A 20,060-nucleotide genomic window follows, 5' to 3' on the forward strand; every position below is an offset into this window, starting at 1 on the left:
TTCCATTTTCCTCCCCTGCCAAGGTAATCACTGTCCTAAATTTGACATTATTTTTCCTATGCATGGTTTTGTCATGCTACATACATATATATCAATTCATGAACAATATATATGTGTATGCTTTGAAATTTCATGCATCAAGATGTGTCAATCTTTAGTCTGTTGTTCTCTTCAATATTATATTTTTGACACTAAGTTGATGATTTACTAATTTTAACTACATAGTAGTCTATTATAGGTAAACACACACTGTATTGATCTCTACTAATGAACAGTTGGGTTGCTTCTGCTATTTTACTGTTACAGTATTGCAATGTGTGCAAAGAAATCACATATTTACCCTAGACATGTGAGAGTTTTTTCATAGTATGTAGATAGCAATAGATTTGCTCAGTCATGGGTTTACGTGGCTTCCACTTCACTAAAAGTTGCCATTTTCTAAGTCCGTAAAGACTCTCATATCTAGTAAATGAAAGTTGCCATTGCTCTACAAACTTAGCAACCCTTGGTATTGTTAAACTCATAATTAAAAAGAATTGAAAGGTATGAAATAGTTTTGTTGCTTTACTTTATATTTCTATGATAATAAATTATATTGAATAGCTTTATATATAATAACTGGCCATTCTATAAATTGCTCATTTATATTTTTGCCCATTTTTTTTATTAAACTCTTCTTATTCTTCTCATATCCTGCTATTAATCCTTTGTTTGGTTATATGCATAATGAACATCTTCCTTTCTTGATGCTTATTGTTTTCTGTATTCGTCATGTCCTTGTTGTACATAAATTTTTAATTTTATCACCATTAAATGTATAGGTTTTCTTTCAGAACCCATCTCTGCCTTAAGATCATAGAGATATCATCTTGAATTTTCTTCAAAAATTTGTTTTCAAGTTTTTCAAATGTAGTCCTGAGATCTTCTAGAAATGTTTTTTACATGATATGAGGTTGGGATTTATTGAATTTATTTTTCCATTATGGAGGACCAGTTATGCCACTGTATTCATTTGGATGGTTTGTCTTTTCCTCAGTGAGTTAGTATGTTCTCTTTCAAATGTCAAGTTTTTATTTGTAGGTGGAATTGCCCTAATGTACTTTGGTTTATATCCATTCACCAAAGTCACACCACGGTTTATATAGAATCTATTGAGTCTGGTAGATTGTATATTCCCATGTGGTTCTACTTCTGAATTGCCTTGGCTATTTTTAACCCTTCCCTCTTCACATTAATTTTGAAATCAGGGTTGATCACATTAAAGATGTTCGATCCTATTCTATGTTTTTTGTTTTTGTCATTAATAGATGTTATGATATCTATTATTAACATCATATATTTGTCACTATGATCAATTTATGAATAATTTTCTATTGTTTAATCATTCTTGTATTCATAGAATAAGCCCATTTGTTTATAATATGTATTATTACATTGGCTGGATTCGGGTTGCTAATATTTACATCTATATTCTTGCGTAATATAGGCCTATAATTTCCTTTCTTATTTTGTCCTTGTCTGGTTTTGGTGTCAGGGTTATGTCCTGTATTATTATTTGGAGAGTAAGTCATCTAGGCCTAGAACAGAAATTAATTAAATATAAAACAGGTACAATAGGGAAAATATGTATTTTTCCTTTCTTTTTCATTGATTTCTGCTCTTTGTTGTTTCTTTTGTTGACTCTCTCTTTTTCTTTCCTAATTTCTTAACTTGAAAGTTTAGCTCATTAACTTGGAGACCTAATTTTTTTTCTAATATATTTATTTAAAACTATACATTCCCCTTCAGTACTACCTTAGCTATATTCTAGGTGTTTTGATATATGATAGTTTTATTTCCATTCAGTTGTAAATATTAAGATTTTTTTCTTGATTTGTTTAAACCATGAGTTACAAATATTTTTATATTTTAAAATATGTGAGTTTTTCAGTCATATCTCATAAATAATTTTTAACAACTGCACTGTAGTCAGAGAAGATGGTCTATGTGATACGGAGTCTTTGGTATATCTTAAACCCTGCTTTGTGGCCTCGTAGGTAGTCAAGTTTTGCAAATGTTCCAAATGTGCTTGAAAGGAATATGCATTCTCTAATTATTGGGTGTAGAATCTATATGTGTTCATTAGATTAAGTTTATATTGTTTATATCATGTATATTCTTATTAAAAATTGTGCCTATATGCTGTTTTAGTCATTGAGAGTTACGTTAAAAAATTTACATGATTAGATTTGTCACTTTTTCTTAAAATCCTGTCAAATTTTGTTTTACATATTTTGAGGCCATTAATATGGCCTCATTTTAAAGTTTGTTGTTTCCAAATAATATATTAAATAAGCAAGCTGTTCTCTAGTATTCTATTCTGAAGGAACTTAATTTCCAAGACTTGCCAAAATGTGTTTTTCCTCTGACAAATAAACAGGGTGTTATTGTATTGCATATGCTATTGTTGTGATTTTTGTAACTCTCTAAGAATTGTAACCATTCTCCATCTGGTCAGACAAAGCAGGAATGATCACACTATGACTGTTCAGTACTGAATAGGATAATTGAGAGACTCCTTACTTGAATGTTTTAAGTAAGCACATAGATCATTTCTCTTTTATGGTTTAGATGAAGTTTCTAGAAAAAAATATGACCATGTGACTTTCTATTTCCTATCATTCTAACATATGATAACCATGAAGAGATGTGCTTTCTCATTTTATCAATCAATTCATACCACCCATACACACAGAAAAGAAGATGCCTACTAATTAAGCTCCATCTGGGCTTTACAAATTTAATTTCTTGACTACTATTATTACCTAGAAGGGAGACCTAAGTAGTCCTGATCTGAAAGCCAGTCACAAAACAATGTACCACACGCCTCAGTGTGGCAGTCTGTAGGTACTACAGTCACCTTCATCAATTTATTTTAAAAATACATCACTAAAATGGATTTTGATTTTAAAATGAAAGACATCAAAGAAAGTTTTGAGTATTACCTTCTGCTAGGAAAATGATATTTTGGTATTAGGTTAGGGAATTTCTAAAGTTAAGAAAGACAATGAGTCTCTTTGATACCACATATCAAGACTATTTTGGCTTCCGCATAAACATATACATGTCATAACAGAATTAACCACATGAACTGTGGTTAAATTTGAAAAAAATGTTTTCAATTACTAAGGTCTTTGTGGGGTTGTGATAAAGTTAGGCCCAAGGGTCCCCACTCCTTTTCATTATTTTTGGATTTATTTGGTTGGATGTTGCTTTTGTAAAGCCCCATGACGACTTGGAATATTGGGGCTTTCTCTCTTTCTCTTTTCCCTCCCCTTCCCATGCCATCAGTGTTACTGGCCTTTTACATTGTAGTTTTTACATTTTCCATTATTTTTTTTCCCTCTAGAATCATTACAGGGGACCTAAAAATATGTAATAACCACACATTCACTTAAGGGTACATTGGGAGAAGTAAGCATGTTCCAGCTGAGGCCAAAGGTATGGCACAGTTACAAGTTGAAGAATATCTTCACCTGGACTGGAGAAGAGTAAAATTATTTAGATGGAAAAAAGTTGTAGCACCTAAGTGGGTGCATCTTGACACAAAAGAGATATATAAAATTTGATACTAGGAGAATTAATTAGAGCAGGAGAGAGTTTTCAGGGAAATTTTAAAAAGGGAGCTTAATCTATAATAAAGGTATTTGATGTCATGCTGAGAAGCTTGTTAAATACAAGATGATATATAAATAATAGTTTGAAAATAACTTGAGCAAGAGGCTCTGTGAGCGAAGGATGGAGAACTAGAAAATCATATTCTAATTTTATAAATTCTAGTTTAAAATTTTTGGGGGGTGATTGCTGGGGTAGGGGGGGTGGGGACAGGTAGAGGAGAGTATGGGGGGATAAATGGTGATGGACAAAAACTTGACTTGGGGTGGTGAACATACGATATAGTGTACAGATGATGTGTTGTAGACTTGTGCAAATAAAACTTGTATAATTTTGTTAACTGGTGTCATCCCAATACATTCAATAAGAAGAAAAATGAAAGTCATAAAAATTAAAAAAAATTCAATTACAATTGAAATAAAAATTATATTAGTTTTAGGTGTATAGCATAGCATAATGGTTAAACATTTATATAATTTACAAACTGATCTTCCTGGTAAGTCTAGTACCCACTTGGTACCACACATAGTTATTATAATATTATTGACTGTATTCTCATGCTGTATTTACAACTCCATGACTCTTTTGTAATTGCCAATTTGTACTTCTTAATCCCCTCACCTTTTTCACCCAGCCCCTTAACCCCTCCCAGCTGGCAACCATCTGTTCTCTGTATCTATGAGTTTGCTTCTGTTTTGTTTTGTTTGTTTTTTAACAGGGACAGAGAGAGAGAGAGAGTCAGAGAGAGGGGTAGATAGGGACAGACAGACAAGAAGGGAGAGAGATGAGAAGCATCAATTATCAGTTTTTCATTGCGACACCTTGGTTGTTCATTGATTGCTTTCTCATATGTGCCTTGACTGGAGGGCTACAACAAACTGAGTAACCCCTTGCTCGAGCCAGCGACCTTGAGTCCAAGCTGGTGAGCTTTTTGCTCAAGCCAGATGAGCCTGCACTCAAGTTGGCGACCTCGGGGTCTTGAACCTGGGTCCTCTGCATCCCAGTCCGATGCTTTATCCACTGCGCCATCACCTGGTCAGGCTGCTTCTGTTTTGTGTGTTCATTTAGATTGAAATCATATGGTATCTGTCTTTCTCTGACTGATTTATTTCACTTAGCATAATACTCTCTAGGTTCATCTATGTTGTCACAAATGGTAAGATTTCATTCTTTTTTATGACTGAGGAATATTTCATTGTATATATGTGTCATATCTTTATCTAATCATCTATTGATGGGCACGTAGGTTGCTTCCAAATCTTGGCTATTGTTAATAACACTGCAATGAACATAGAGATGCATATGTCTTTTTGAATTAGTATTTTGAATTTCTTCAGATAAATAACTGGAAGTGGGATGGCTGGATCACGAGGTAGTTCTATTTTTAATTTTTGAAGAACTTCTATATTGTTTTCCATAGTGGTTATACCAATTTAAAATCCCATCAACAATATAGGAGGGTCCCCTTTTCTGCACATCCTCGCTAACTTGTTGATGATAGCCATTCTTTCATTTAATTTGTATTTTTCTGATGATTAATAATGTTGGGTATTTTTTCATATATCTATTGGATATCTAAATCTTAGTTTTTTTACACTTAGTTAATTTATACTTAGAATTGCTCAGAGATGACTGATCTAATAGGGCAGGTGATGATTTAAAATTGATAGCTATTAATCTGTATTTGCTAATAAGCAACATAAATATTTTGAAATATTTTGTCCCCAAATATTCAATATTTTGTCTACTCTCTTTCCTAAGTAACACTACTTGACAATTTTGGGACATTATATACTAACATAGCCTAGTAACAATGGTTGGTTGTATTTACTTAGGACTAACAGAATGAAGGTCAGGACCAACTTTGTGGCATTATTAAAGTCTATGTAAGAATCTCTTATCAAAATGAAAGTACAGTTGTCCTCACTTTGCTTGGCTTCACTATACACAATGTCAGTTATCATGGTTTAGTTAAATAACATCAGTCCTTCAACAAGTACAGTTCAGATTTCAGTGACCACTAACTGATTTTTAGTCTGCAGATCACTATGTAAATAACAATTGGGCATCAAGATCTGTGATCAATTATGTCATTTCTTTTAAAGTCTGTCTCTGGGTGATTGGTCACTGAGCCTCCATTATTCAGTTCACACGCAGACAGTAAAGTGTGTAGCTGTGTTGCCCCTGTCTCCTAAACCTATGTTTACAAAAATGGATGATGGTGAAAGGAATTGACCAACAAAGATTAAAGTTCAGCAAAGAAATAAAAAGTGATAATGTAGAGGTGAAATTTGAATCAAATGTAAATGAAGTAAAATAAGAAGCAGGTGACAATAGGAATGTTGACACTGTCGCCACTCCACTCTAGCTTTGTAGCCAGAAGAACTTAGTGAAGGTGAACTTCCTGTAAAAAATGAGAAGAGTGGTTATGATGAAAAGGAGGAAGATATTTCAGCAGAAATGATGCTGTCAACATTTCACATTAAAGAAACACATAGATGTTTTATAATATTGAAAGGGCAAAGGAAGAAAACATTGGAAGCTGATCCAAACTAAGAAAGGAATATGGCAATTTGCCAAGGCATAAAAAAGATGTTTACTTCCTATTGTAAGTTATATAATGAGAAGGCAAGCACTATCTAAACTACTTGTTATAAGGTGTTTTTTTTTTTTTTTTTACAATTAGGTCATTTTAATTAATACTATTTCTAATGTTTTAAATTACAGCATAATAAATATTAGGTTTACTATTATTTATTCATTTCCCTACATATTTATAACAGAGCAAGAGAGTTTTTTAATCTTTTGGGGAAAATTCATAAAAGTCATAGAACAAACATAAATTTCCCCATTGATTATTAAGATAGATTTTCATGGCTTCAGTTTGCATGGCCATTTTTTCAGTCCTGTGCTACTGTGCAGGAAAAGCGAGGACTGCCTGGATACACAATGTCCACATTCTCAAATATTGGATAGCGGAGTGCAAGGGATGAAATGAATTTCAATTCAATTAAATTGAACAAACATTAGCACAGACCTTGCTAGGTACAAGACATTATAAATTGAGTGAAAAGGGAGAAGAAGCTAGGTTGGAGGAGGCAGAGGATTAAAGAGAAAAGACTGGGGTGGAGGCAGGATGGGAGAATGTGTTGAGTTAAAGGTACTAAAGGCTAGTAGGAAACAAATAAAAATATTATAATTTCTCGGAATGGTAGTGAACAAAGTCAGACAATTAAAAAATGCTGGTCATTTATATATATATATATATTTATTATGCAGTTAAGAATAAGGACTTAATTGCTTACTTAACTGAACTCATAATATATCTGATTTAGGCTTAATAACTCATTTATTCCTTGGCTTTTGGCATGTTTTATACACACAATTTAAGTTCTCTTCTTTATAAGGTGTATTTTACTTTTAGTGATACATTTCTTAATAAAAACTGAGTTTCACATCTGCATTTGAGGGTTTATATTATAGTTTTACCTTTAATAGCCAACAAGACATACAAGACTGAAAAAGATGATTATCCAAAAAGAGTATTCCCTGGAAAGCTCTTGGATCCTGGGAGAAAGTGCCTTCCCTTCTTGGAAAGCCTTCCCAGTTGAAGGACTTTTTCCACAACCACATTCCAAGCCTTCCCATGGGCTTGTTCTTTACACACAATCCATCCCAATCTCCAAATATTATGCTTACCCAGCTCACAATTATCATCTGGTTCTTAGGGAAAAAAAACCCCTTCCCTGAAAGTCTCTTACTGCTATTTTGAATTACTTTCATAGTGCATCTGAATCATATGCCAGATTTTGGTACCAGGATTAGCCATCAGTGGTGCCCAGTATAGATGAGTGGGAACATGTAAGGGATCAGGCTGGGCCAGGAAGGATGAAGTTTAACATTTGTAGCAGGAGCAGAATATGGTGGCTCACCTGGAAACTAAGTAACTTTTTCCCTTTTGTCTTCTCTCTTTTTTTTCTTCCTTTCCTCCCTCCCTTTCTTTCATTACTTTCTTTCTTTTTTCTTTTTGGTGGTGCTGCCTTTCTGTAACAAGATCAAATTAGATCCACTTGTACATTATATCTCAGAGTCTGGAAGAATTTTCCATTTCAGACCATCACTGTCCCAATTTGTCTGTGGATCATCTTCTCACAAACTCTTGCTTTATCTGTGGTTCGCTACTGAGTTAAACAGCTCACAACCACTGATTCTAAAATATCTATGGGAATATATGATTCAAGCATAAATGAATGTTGTTTGAAAATAAGATGTACTCATTTTTGGTTGTGTTGAATTTTTTTAATAATCACAATTGTTTCTGTTCAATGTAAAAATTTTGGAAAATAAAAAAAGCCATGAACAAGAAAATCAAAATCACTCACAATTCTTTTAGCATTTAATGTATTTCTCATGTATAGGTATGTCAGATATAGATTTTACAAAACTAAAATTATAAGGTCCATGCTGATTTTTATTTTACTTTTTGGATATAACAGCATGCCATGAACAGTTTCTCATATTACTAATTACTCCTCTAAAATATTTTATAGAGTCAGAGCTATCAGTCATTTTCTTTATGCCCTTTTCTTTGCTTTTATGCTTCGAAATGTTGTCCTCACTTAGAAATCAAATAAATATTTCTCTGGGATATTTTCTAAATATTCTATGAATAAAGACTCTGGTCAGATTTACCCCAGCAATGTAGAATTATTTGAGGCAAAAATTAAGTGTTATACAGTTAGCTCCAGTAATGGCTTGAGATATGCATTGTGGGAGATTGACAATTTCAAACTCTCAAAAGTGAACAAAGCCCCAAATTGCCTCATTCAATTGGAGATCGTCCTGAGAAATGCAGCAAATGTTATCCTTTATGCATTGGCAATAAAGAATCAAGTGGCCTTTTCATAGTTAAAAAAAAGATATAAAAATGGGCTACTGCTAAAAATCATTGGCTACCTTATATGTCAATAGTACTACCTCAGTGGTGAACTGTTGCAATCTTCTTATCTGTTTATTATTATCAGATTAAGTAATATGACAAGAAAAGTACTTAGAAACAGTTTTGTTATAGTGAACAAAATCACTGAATTTATTCCTGGATGTCTTTGGTCCAAATTAAGCCTGTGAATCAGGTATTCAATCATTTTGGCTCATTACCAAATCTCTTTAACCTCTCATCAGAAAATATTTCATTCATTTGGTCCAAGAGAATAAAGTTGTCGGATAGCAGAATTTTTTATGGTCCTTCCTATCGCTCCCCAATATCCACAGTGCATTAACAATGCCTGGCTTGGTGCATGGTGGGCACTTAGTGATTACTTGATGAGTAAATTAGTCCTCTAACCTGCTTACTGTAGTGTTGATTTGGGTTCTTCTCTTCAAACTAATGATACTGCCAACACCTCAACTGGTGCTCTCACAGTTTCAAGGACATCATTACTCTCTTTGGCATCTTGTCATCTTTGAATCATTCTATACTTTCATCGCCATATCAAGTCAATCATTAATCCCTAAAGACCTCCTTCATAGGTGCCATCTTTTGTGTTTCTGTTTCATGTCCCCAGTAGAATTGTAAGTGAATTTCAGAAAGGGTTAATGTCTTATACATTACAGTACTTATACCATTACAAGACTTAACAAACTGCCTTCATATAAAAGAACTGCTCAATAAGCATTGGGTAGAATGAATGAATGAATAATTTTTCCTTTGAACTATAACTATGCTTTCTTTATTTTACATTCCTATATCCATTCTTCCTGTCCATGTGTAGATTCCTGTCCTAAAAACTTCTAGTTGATTGCCTTCACTCTGGAACTTTCCTTTCTTTCATCCATACATCATTGCCTTTTATCATTAAACTCTCTGAATAACGACACATGCTTTTTACTTATATCAGTGTTTTTATATTTTACTTTAGTGGAGAAAACTCTGTTTGGTTTCCAAGGCTAACTATAATTTTTCAGCCAGTCTCATATTGCATTAGAATCTACTCACACAGACTATAGGCTTTGTCTCACAAAAATCTGCAACCACACATATACCATGTTCTCAACATTAGTCTTCTCTCTCTCTCTCTCTCTCTCTCTCTCTCTCTCTTTCTCTCGTCACTTTTTTTTATCTCCCTTATCAAATTCTTACTCCTCAGTGAAGGTCTAATAAGACTCACCTCTTCCACAAATCTTTCCCAAACCTTGCCTTCCTCCAAAGCCGCCTGGGTTTCTCTGATTCTTGAATTCCTTCAGTTACTATAGTCAGTGCAATTTAACCCCCAAAGATATACTGTTTTATGTTTCTTATTATTGCTTCTTGCACATAAATATTTCTTCTTCAGTAGAATGTAGACTCCTTGAGTTCAGGGACCATAAACTTATGCTGACCTTCATAATGCTAGAGAGTGCTGAAAATGTAGTGTTCAACAAGAAATTGTTGGACCAATCAATTCAAATTCTTCTAGGGAAGCCCTGTTTAACTCTTTAAACATACCAGCTTTATTGGGAAATAATTTACACATCTTAATAGTCATCCTTATAAGGTGTGCAATCCAATGTTTTAAAAATATACTCAGAGTTGTGCAACTATCACATCTGTATAATTTTAGAATATTTTCATAATCCAAAAAGAAATCTCATATTTAAGTGTCAGTTCCCCAACCCCTTCAACTCCCCATTCTACAGCAACAGTTAATCTACTTTCTATGTTTATAAATTCATCCATTTTGGACATTGTATGATATATAGATGGGATCATGTAATATGCATCTTTGGTGAGGGGCTTCTTTCTCTTAGCAATGCTTTTAAAGCTAATCAATGCTGTAGCATGTATCAGTACTTCATTTCTTTTTTATTGAGCTGTAATTTATATAACACAAAATTCCTTACTTTAAAGTGGATATTCAGTGATTTTTAGTATACACATAATGTACAATTATCATTACTATCTAATTCTAGGACTTTTCCATCACCCCCAAAAGAAACACCATACCTGTCAGTCACTCCCAGTTCTCTCACCCCACATCCTGGCAACCACTAATCTATGTCCTATTTCTATGGATTTGTGTATTCTGGATATTTCATATAAATAGAATCATACAAACATACAATCTTTTGGGTCTGGCTTATTTCACTTGAGCATGTTTTCAAGGTTCATCCATGTTGTAACTTGCACTGTATTCAAATCAGTTCATGGCTGAATGATATCCCATTATATAGATATATGACATTTAGTTTATTCATTAGTTGTTGGACATTTGAGTTGCTTCCACTTTTTGTCTATTATCAATAATGCTGCTGTGAACATTCATGTATAAATTTCTGTGTGGATATATGTTTTTATTTCTCTTGATTATATACCCAGGAGTAAATTTTTGGGTCACATGGTAACTCTATGTTTAACATTTTGGGGAACCACTCAACTGTTTTTAACCTGTTTTTCTAACTTGGTAGTTTCATTTGCTTTTTAACGTTTAAGTCCATAACTTTTGAGTTTGTGAGTGTCCCTTTTCATGTCTCTACTTGCTGTTTATTTTCTTTCTTTCCTGCCCTCAGCTTGAAGTCTCTACCTTTTAGTAAACAATATCTGTTTGCTTTTGCACAAAGATAACCTCTAAATTCTGTATATGTATCTGTTTCCTTCTCCTTATATATCTATTCTAGTTTTCTTTCTTTGATGAATTTCATGTCTGTATTATCCCTATCAGCTTATGACAAATTTAAGAAAACTTTATTACCAAAAGGTAGTGTTTCTTAAAGCTGCTGTTTGGTTTCATGGTGAAGAGGCATCATAGTACACATCTCATTAGTAAGTCCACCATGTCTGCTCCCCCTGCCAAAAGGAAAACCCCACAGTTCTCTAAATATAATGTTAGTGATGGTTCTGCTAACCTGATATACTCAAGCATTTAGCAAGAGAAAGATTTTTCAATCCAAGCATACATCCGTTTGTTTCTTTTATGTTGCTTATAAGATATAAAATTCTATGATATGAATACTAGGAATAAGAGAGGTGGCAAGTATTGAAATCACAAATGATGGCTCTATATTTTCCAATTAAATGATTTTCAATTTAAAAGACAAAAGCCTACAATCTTATCGTGCATTTTGCATTTTGAAAATATCTACCAACCAGCAGTTATATATGGAGATGATGAATTCATTTGAGCAAATTTCAAAATAAAGTAATCAAGCCCATCACATCTGTCATTTAAAGCCAGGTAGTTTGTTTCTATCTCACTGTTTTCTGAGCATTGTGTGTCTAAGACATGCATGGACCTATCTGCTAAATTGGAGTGGGGAGCAGAAGAGAAAGTCACTCTCAGGGCATGGCATGGGATGGTCAAGCTGGCTGAAGAAGAAAGGGACATATGGAGCTAGACTTACATCTAAACAATTCCAGTTTCCATGGCATCGAGTCAGGGTCCGTTGATGAAAAGTACCCAGCAGGGAAGAGAGCAGGGATGAACTTGCCTGATTTTCCAGGCAAGAGATAGCAAGCACCTTATTCCAAAGAGAGTGAACCCAGAAATATAGAGAACTGGCTGTTATTTTAATAAAAAATTCTTGATTTTGAGATGAATGTAGATTCACAGGTAATTATAAGAATCAATACAGAGAAATCCCATGTACTCATTACCCACTTTCCCCCAATGGAAACATCTTGCAAAACTATAGTATAATATCACAAATCAGGTTATTGACCTTGATGCAGTCAAGATATAGAACAGAATCTTCCCATCACCAGCAGGGCCCCTCATTATGTCCTCTTATGGCCACAGTTTTCCTCCCTCCTCCATCCATCTCTCCTTAACCCCCAGTAACCACTAGTCTTCTCCAGTTCTATAATTTTATCACTTAAAGAACATTATATAAATGAATTCATACAGTTTGTATCTATTTGGGATAGGTTTTCCAGTGTAATTTCCTGGACAGTCATTCAGTTGTCATGTGTGCCCATAATTGGTTTCTTTGTATTGCTGTGTAGTTTTCCATGGCGTGCATGTACTAGTTTGTTTAACCATTAGCCCACTGAAAGGTATCTGGATTGTCTCAAGTTTTTGGCTATTGGAAATAAAGCTGCTATAAATGTTCCTTTTTGAGCAAACATAAGTTTTAATTTCTCTGGGATAAATGCCCAGAGTGCAATTACTGACTGGGTCATATGGTAGTTACATGTCTAGTTTTAAAAGAAACTGTTCACTGTTTCCAAGAGTAGCTCTATTATTTTACATTCCCATCAGCAACGTATGAGTGATGCAGTTTTTCTGTTTTCTCTCCAGCATTTGGTGCTGGTACTTCCTCCTTCCCTTTCTCCCTCTCCATATATATATTTTTAGCCATTCTGATAGATGTGTAGTGATAGCTCATGGAGTTTTAATTTGAATTATCCTAATGGCATCTTTTTTTGTGGATGTGTTTTTATTTTTTTTTGGCCATTTGTGTACTCTAATGAAATATCTCTTTTTGTCTTTTGCCCATTTTCTAATTGGATTGCTTACTTTATCATTGTCAAGTTTTGAGTTTATATGCTCCATATAATGAGTTTTTATATCAGATATGTGGTTTGTATATATTTTCTTCCTGTTTGTAGCTTGTCTTTCTTATCTTCTTAACAGGGTTCATTACACACAAAAGTTTTTAGTTTTGATCAAGTTTAATAATGTTTAATTTATCAACTTTTCTTTTATGGAACGAACATGCTTTTGGGGTTTAGACTAAGGACTCTGCCTAAATTTAGAGCCTGAGGATTTTTTCCTAAAAGTTTTATACTTTTACATTTAAGTCTGTGATCTATTTTGAATTAGTTTTTGTATGAGGAGTGAGACTTAGGTTTGAAGTTCATGCCTATAGAAGTCCACTTACTCTAGCATCATTTGTTGGAAAGGCTATTTTTTCTCCTTTGAATTACCTTGGTACCTTTGTCAAAAATTATTTGGGCATATGAGTGTAGGTCTATTTCTGGGTTCTCTATTCTGTTCCACATATCTTTGTCTATCCCTTCTTGAATATCACCCACTTTTGATTAGTGTAGCTATTAATGTTTTGAAATTTTATAGAATTATTCTTTTTCAAAGAGTTTTGGTCCTTCTAGTTCCTTTGCCTTTTCACATACATTTTAGAATAATCTTATATCGACAAAAAGTCTTGCTGGAACTTTTATAGAAATTATATCTGTGCATCAATTTGGGGAGAATTGACATCTGTATATATTGAGACTTCAGTCTATAAATATAGCATGTCTCTCCATTTATTTAGATTTTGATTTCTTTCACTATCTTTTATAGTTTTCAGCATATAACTTTTGTACATGTTTTGTTAGATCTACTTCTAAGTATTTTGTTTTTTCAAGTAGTTATAAATGGTATTGTATTTTCAATTTTAGTGTCCACATTTTCGTTGCCAATATATAGAAATACAATTAATTTTTGTATGTTTATCTTGGATCCTGTGATCTTGCTAAACTCATTTATTAGTTCCTAAGTTTTTCTATAGATTCCTTGGGATTTTCCATGTAGATAATCACGCCATCTACAAATTGGATACTTTTATTTATTCCTTCACAATCTGTATGCCTTTTATTTCCTTTTCTGGCCTGTACTGACTAGACCTTTGAGCACTGTGTTAATTAGGGGTGGTCATGAGAGTGGACATCTAACTTTGTTTCTAATTTTATGGGGAAGCAGTCAGTCATTTACCATTAAGTATAAATGTTTGCTGCAGGATTTCTGTAGCTGTTCTTTATATCTTCTCTATTCTTACTTCTTGAGGCTTTTTTTTTTAAATCATGAATATGTGTTAAATCTTATCAAAGCTTTTTCTGTATCGGTAAGATTGTAATTTTTTTTCTTCTTTAGCGTGTTACTATGGTAGATTATATTGATTAACTTTCAACTATCAAACCAGGCTTACATCCCTGCAATAAACCCCATGGTGCATAATTATTTTAATAGTTTGCTAAATTCTACTTGCTTATATTTTGTTAAGAATTTCTGAATCTATTTGCATTTAAAATATTAGTTTCTAATTTTCTTTTATTTCTACTGTATTTGTCTCTGTAGTACACAGGGAAATTATTAGCTTTGTAAAATAAATTGAAAGTGTTCTTTTTTTATTTTCTAAAAAGATGTGGAGAATTTAGTTAAATTATTTGAACATTTGATTGAATTCATCAGTGAAACCATCTGGGTCTAGAGATATTTTTTTTTAATTTTAAAATCATGACTTTAATGTTTTTACTAGTGATAGGGATATTCAAATTATCTGTTTCATAATGAATGAGTTGTGGCAGTTCGTGTTTTTCAATTTATTGATTCATTTTGTCTAAGTGGTCAAATTTATATGTATAGAGTTATTCATGGTATTGTCCTATTATTCTCTCAATATCAGCAGGGTCTACAGTGACATCCTCTGTTTCATTTCTAATATTGGTAATTTGTATCTGCTATATTTTTTCCTTTGTCATCCTTGCTGGAGTTTTGTTAATTTCACTGATATTTTCAAATGAACCAGATCTGTTTCACTGATTTTCTCTGATTTTGTTTTCAATTTCATTGATTTCTGCTCTTACCAATATTATTTCTACTTGCTTTGGTTTTATTTATTTTTCCTTTTTCTATATTCTTGAGGTGAGAGCTTAGATTATTATTTTGAAATTTTTCCCTTTTTTCTAATGTATACATTTAATATTATAAATTTATGCTTTCAGTATCACTTTAACTGTGTCCCACAGATGTTATATTTTCATTTTCATTCAGTTCAATGTATTACACTTTTTTCCTTGAGATTTTGTTTTGACTGATGAATAATTTTAAAGCATGTTAATTTCCAAGTGTTTGGAGGCTTTCCCGCCATCTTTCTGCTATGGATATCTAGATTGCTTTCACTGGGGTCAAAACCACAGTCTGTATAACTTTAAATCTTTTAAGTTTGTGAAGGTCTGTTATTTTGGCCCAGGATATGATATATCTTGATATATGTTCCATAGGCTCTTGAGAAGAACATGTACTCTGTTGTTATTGGGTGGAGTGATCTATAGACACTGTTTAGATTCTGTTGGTTGATAGCATTGTTGAGTTCTTTCATATTCTTGCTGATTTTCTAATGATTCTCTTCACATTAAAAATAACAAATTGTGGACCTGGCTGGTTTGTTTAGTAGATAGTGTATAGAGCATCCACCCAGTGTATGGATGGCCTGATTTCGATTCCAGGTCAGGGCACACAGGAGAAGCAACCATCCACTTCTTTCCCTTCCCCCTCCCCCTTTTCTCTATTCTTCTCCTGCAGCCAGTGGCTTGGTTGGTCCAAGCATCAGCTTCAGGCACTGAGGATAGGTTGGATGATTCCAGCATTGACACCAGATGATGGGGGTGGGGGAGGACCCTGGTCAGGTTGCATGTGGGAGTTTATCTCCCTCCTCTCACTTAAAAAAAAACCCCAAAACCTAAATTGCAGTAACTACTACTAAACATTGATTTCTTTAAGGGCTTGTTATGTTCCAAGCATTTCCTTCAGTCTTTTACAGGCATTATATTTTTCCTCTTTCCAGTGACCCATTTTGTCACATTATTATTATTGAGGCTCAGAGAGGTTAAATGACTTGCCCCCAGGATCACACAGCTTTTTTTTTTTAAAAAAAATTATTTTATTTTTCAAAAAATTTTAGTCAAATATACAGATACTAACTGTTCACTCAGTCATTAAAGAAAGCCATGAACAAAAGGATCATTTAAGTGATTTTTCAAATAGAAAAACTAAAAAACTAACTATTACAGGTGTTTTCTTTGCTGCAGATGCTGAGATGTTCCAATAGGAGGTATCTTCATTTGATTGGGAAATAAACAGTATAGCCGAAGGCTCTGCAGAATTCATAAAAAAACCTGGTAAGATTCATCCCTGTCATTTTCCCTGTCGTTTTTCCAGCATTGCTGTAAAATCCTTATAATGCATTTCAGAGTAAACCAGCAATTCCAAATCTACAGTCACTCTGCTCTTTAATTCAATTCACAGAACTGCTGAAGAAGTAGACATTTCTATCTAAAAGTAGAAAAAAAGGTTTGTATAGAAGGTATTTCTGTTATACAAGTATATTACACAGCTTGGGGCAGTAACAGGTCCGAAAAGCTCTTCTCACCCACTGATACTTTAAGCCTAGGAAGGAACAGGTCTACCACATAGGGTCTGGTTCTTGTTTGATCTGAGAGCTTCCATCAGTCTCCTTTATTTCTTCAGTTGCAGGAACCTTCAACTGGCTTGGCTCAGCTGATTCTTGTATCACTGGGCATTCTGATTCACTTTGATCAACCAACTGGTTGTTAATCACAAGTCCTGGAAATGGTCTAATTACTGTGAATTTAATGAACTCAGCTGAATCTAGAATCCTTCTCATGGAGCTGATTTCCAAGTAACTGGGGGCTTTGAATGACACTCCAGGAGGCATGCCATCAACTACCACACAGCCAGGGTTAATTGTGATTTTCCTGTAGGGAACTTTCACAGGAAAACCCATGAAAATAGCTTCACCAAATTTATGACTGAAGAGGTCATTAACTTGTTCTCTTAGCTATCTAGCATTTTCAACTTTTGATAGTCTTTCATTATCATTATCTGGAATTGTCACCTGAATGATGTTAAGATCTTCAACACCTGATACAGTAGTATTAACATTGAATGATGAATTTATTTTTCTTGGAGGGCTTTTAGAGGTGGTGGTGCTCTCCTTAATTGCTGTCTCAAACATTTCAGGCTTTTTAATAATGAATTTTATTTTGGCTTTGTTTCTGAGTATCTTCTCCAGCCTCGGAATGCCAAAGGTAGATGGTTATTGGAAAGGCACACTCTCAGGTAGGCCTTCCACATAGAAGTCTTCGGGAAAAGACTCAAATAATGCAAACGGCACCTTCACAGCTTGTTTAAGGCCTAGAGCTTCACCACATATTTCATTGAAAAGATTTTCAACTTTTTGTTTTAGGTCAGTGATTTTGGCATTCCATGCCTCAAAGGAAAACTCTCTCCCTCAAGGCTTAAAGGGAACATTAGAACCATTAGTCTGAGTAAGGGTTTGCACAGCTGAGGTCTGAAGGTTGTTGTTATTAGGGCCTTCCACAGTGACCTCAATTTCAAGAACTTTCGAATTACTCCCAGGGCTTCGTGGTCTCTTTGGAGACTGCAAGGCTTTAGTGTTTATTTTACTAGCCATTCCAGGAGGCAAGTAGGAAATAACTAGTTCAGGTTTTTTAACAACAAACTTGATTTTATTACTGCCATGGACAATCCTTTCAAGTCGTGGAATGTCAAACCAGGTAGGGCTTCGAAGGGAATTCCTTCCGGCAGGCCCTCTACATAAAGGAACTCAGGGTTTGATTCAAACACAGGGTATGGTACTTTTACTGCCTCTGTGAGTCCAAGAGCTTGAGAAAATTTCAAATTAAAAATCTCTTCCTCTTGCTTTTGTAGCTTGGTAATTCTGACATTCCAATCTTCTTTGACTGGTGTATTTGTTCTTGGCTGAGTAACTTCAGTAGTACTGTGAGTCAGAAGTTCTGGTCTTTTAATAACAAATTTAATTCGATTGTCCACTTGAATGATTTTTTCCAGCCTTGGGATTCCATACCATGAGGGACTTCTAAAAGAAATGTTTTCTGGTAGCCCTTCCACATAGAGATCATTAGGATGTGCCTCAAATTTCTTGTAAGGTACAGCCTTGGCCTCAGTGCTCCCCAAGGCTTCAGCAGATTTTTTGCAGAAAAGCTGGTCTACCATCTTTTGTAATTTAGTGATTCTAGCATACCACTCTTCCTTTACTCCTGAAGCTGGTATATCAGGCTGTTAAGTCTTCACGTGTTGAATTCAGAAGTTCATATTTCTTAATCACAAAACGAATCCTTTCCTCTGCCAGTAATATCCTCTCAAGACGAGGAATTCCGTAAGTAGATGGCCTTCCAAAAGGAATTCCCTCTGGAAGTCCTTCTACATAAAGATCTTCAACATGTGACTGGAAAAGAGGGTACGGGATCATCACAGGACCTTAGGCTTTTATACCTTGAGCATATTTTCTTTCAAATAATTCTTCGACTTGTTTACATAGGTCAGTAATTTGAGCATTCCATTTCTCAAAGTTGAACTCCCTCACTTTCCGTTTTCTGGCATTGGCAGGTTCAGTGACTGGCGGTTGGGGTGGCTTGTTGCTCTTTTGTCTCTCTGTAGGTGGAGAATAGTCATCATCTTCAATAGTCACCTCAACTTCAGGGTCCTCACTTGTTTCTGAAGGGACATGTTGAGTAGAATCTTCAGCTGGTACTTCCATTTCTGTTCCTTCATTGCCTTCTGAAGAATGATGGCTTCCTTGAATGTTATATTGATAGTAATAGGGATCTTCTGATTTTTCCTTTACTGTCACAGCTGCCATTTCCAAGGAGATACCAGAATCTTCTGTGGGTTCAGTTTTCACTTTGATGGGGCCACTTCCTGGAGATAGCATTGACCTTTCATCACCTGTTACCATCACACGACCACCTGGGTGTTTCTTTGGCTCTAGGAAAGGTCTCTTAATGATAAATGAAATCCCTGCTTTGTTCTCCAAAATTCATTTCAGTGTTGCAAGATTCTAGTTCTCAGGGTGTTTAAAGGCAACTCCTTCTGGAAGCCCCTGCACTACCACAGCCGACTGATCTCGTAGCATCTTCTCATATGGAACAGGTAACATTGTTGATTTTCCTAAAGCTTTCCCATAGCAAAAGCAGAAATAGTCTTCTTGGAGCTGAAATAGCTCAGTTGGGAGAGCGTTAGACTGAAATAGTCTTCAACTGTTTTTCTGAGTGTTTAAATCTCTACAGCATCTACACTCATGCGATTTGTCTGGGTAGTAGAATTCATTTTTGCATCTCTGCAGCCTTTTCTTCTTCTTCAACACAATATTTCACAAAACCTTTCTGAAAATCCTTTCTGATACTGACAAAAGCACATCCTCTCTCAGTTCCAGTGACAAATACATCTGTTTCATACACTGCAATGCAGGCCTCTTCTGCCTTGGACTTGGCCAGTTCTTTACACATGGACTCAAGAGCAGACATGAGAAACGTCACCACCATCCTGCTCTCTGAAGACTCTTCATCTTCAACTGGCAGGGCAGATGTTGCTACTTGGGCCATGACCCCCAAGTGCAGCCGCCTCCAGGCAGCGCCGGGGCGGGGTGCAGAAGGGAAGCGCATGTGGGCTGTTCGGGAGCTCCAGTGGCGGAGCAGCCTCGGGCTGAGGCAGGCTGACTAGCGGGCAGGAGGTGAGAGGGCGAGGGGCCCGTATGTCTCAGGGGAGCTTCTGTCACCACCTCGTGGCCATCCCAGCAGGGCTTTGCTCAGTATCTAGATCCAATCGCAAGGGACGGAGAGAGAGGCCAGGGTAGAGACGTGACAGGAG

At 35.0% G+C, this 20,060-nt stretch overlaps 1 protein-coding gene and 1 pseudogene across 1 annotated transcript in view; both read right to left on the minus strand.

The window, feature by feature from the left end:
* CPA6 (carboxypeptidase A6) overlaps positions 1-20,060 on the minus strand; it is a 312,294-nt gene that overhangs the window by 76,123 nt on the left and 216,111 nt on the right. The window lies entirely within an intron of this gene.
* On the minus strand, positions 16,509-19,822 carry LOC136329681 (general transcription factor II-I-like; annotated as a pseudogene).

This window comes from Saccopteryx bilineata, chromosome 3 (assembly GCF_036850765.1).
Source record: "Saccopteryx bilineata isolate mSacBil1 chromosome 3, mSacBil1_pri_phased_curated, whole genome shotgun sequence".
NCBI classification, from domain to species: Eukaryota; Metazoa; Chordata; class Mammalia; order Chiroptera; family Emballonuridae; genus Saccopteryx; species Saccopteryx bilineata.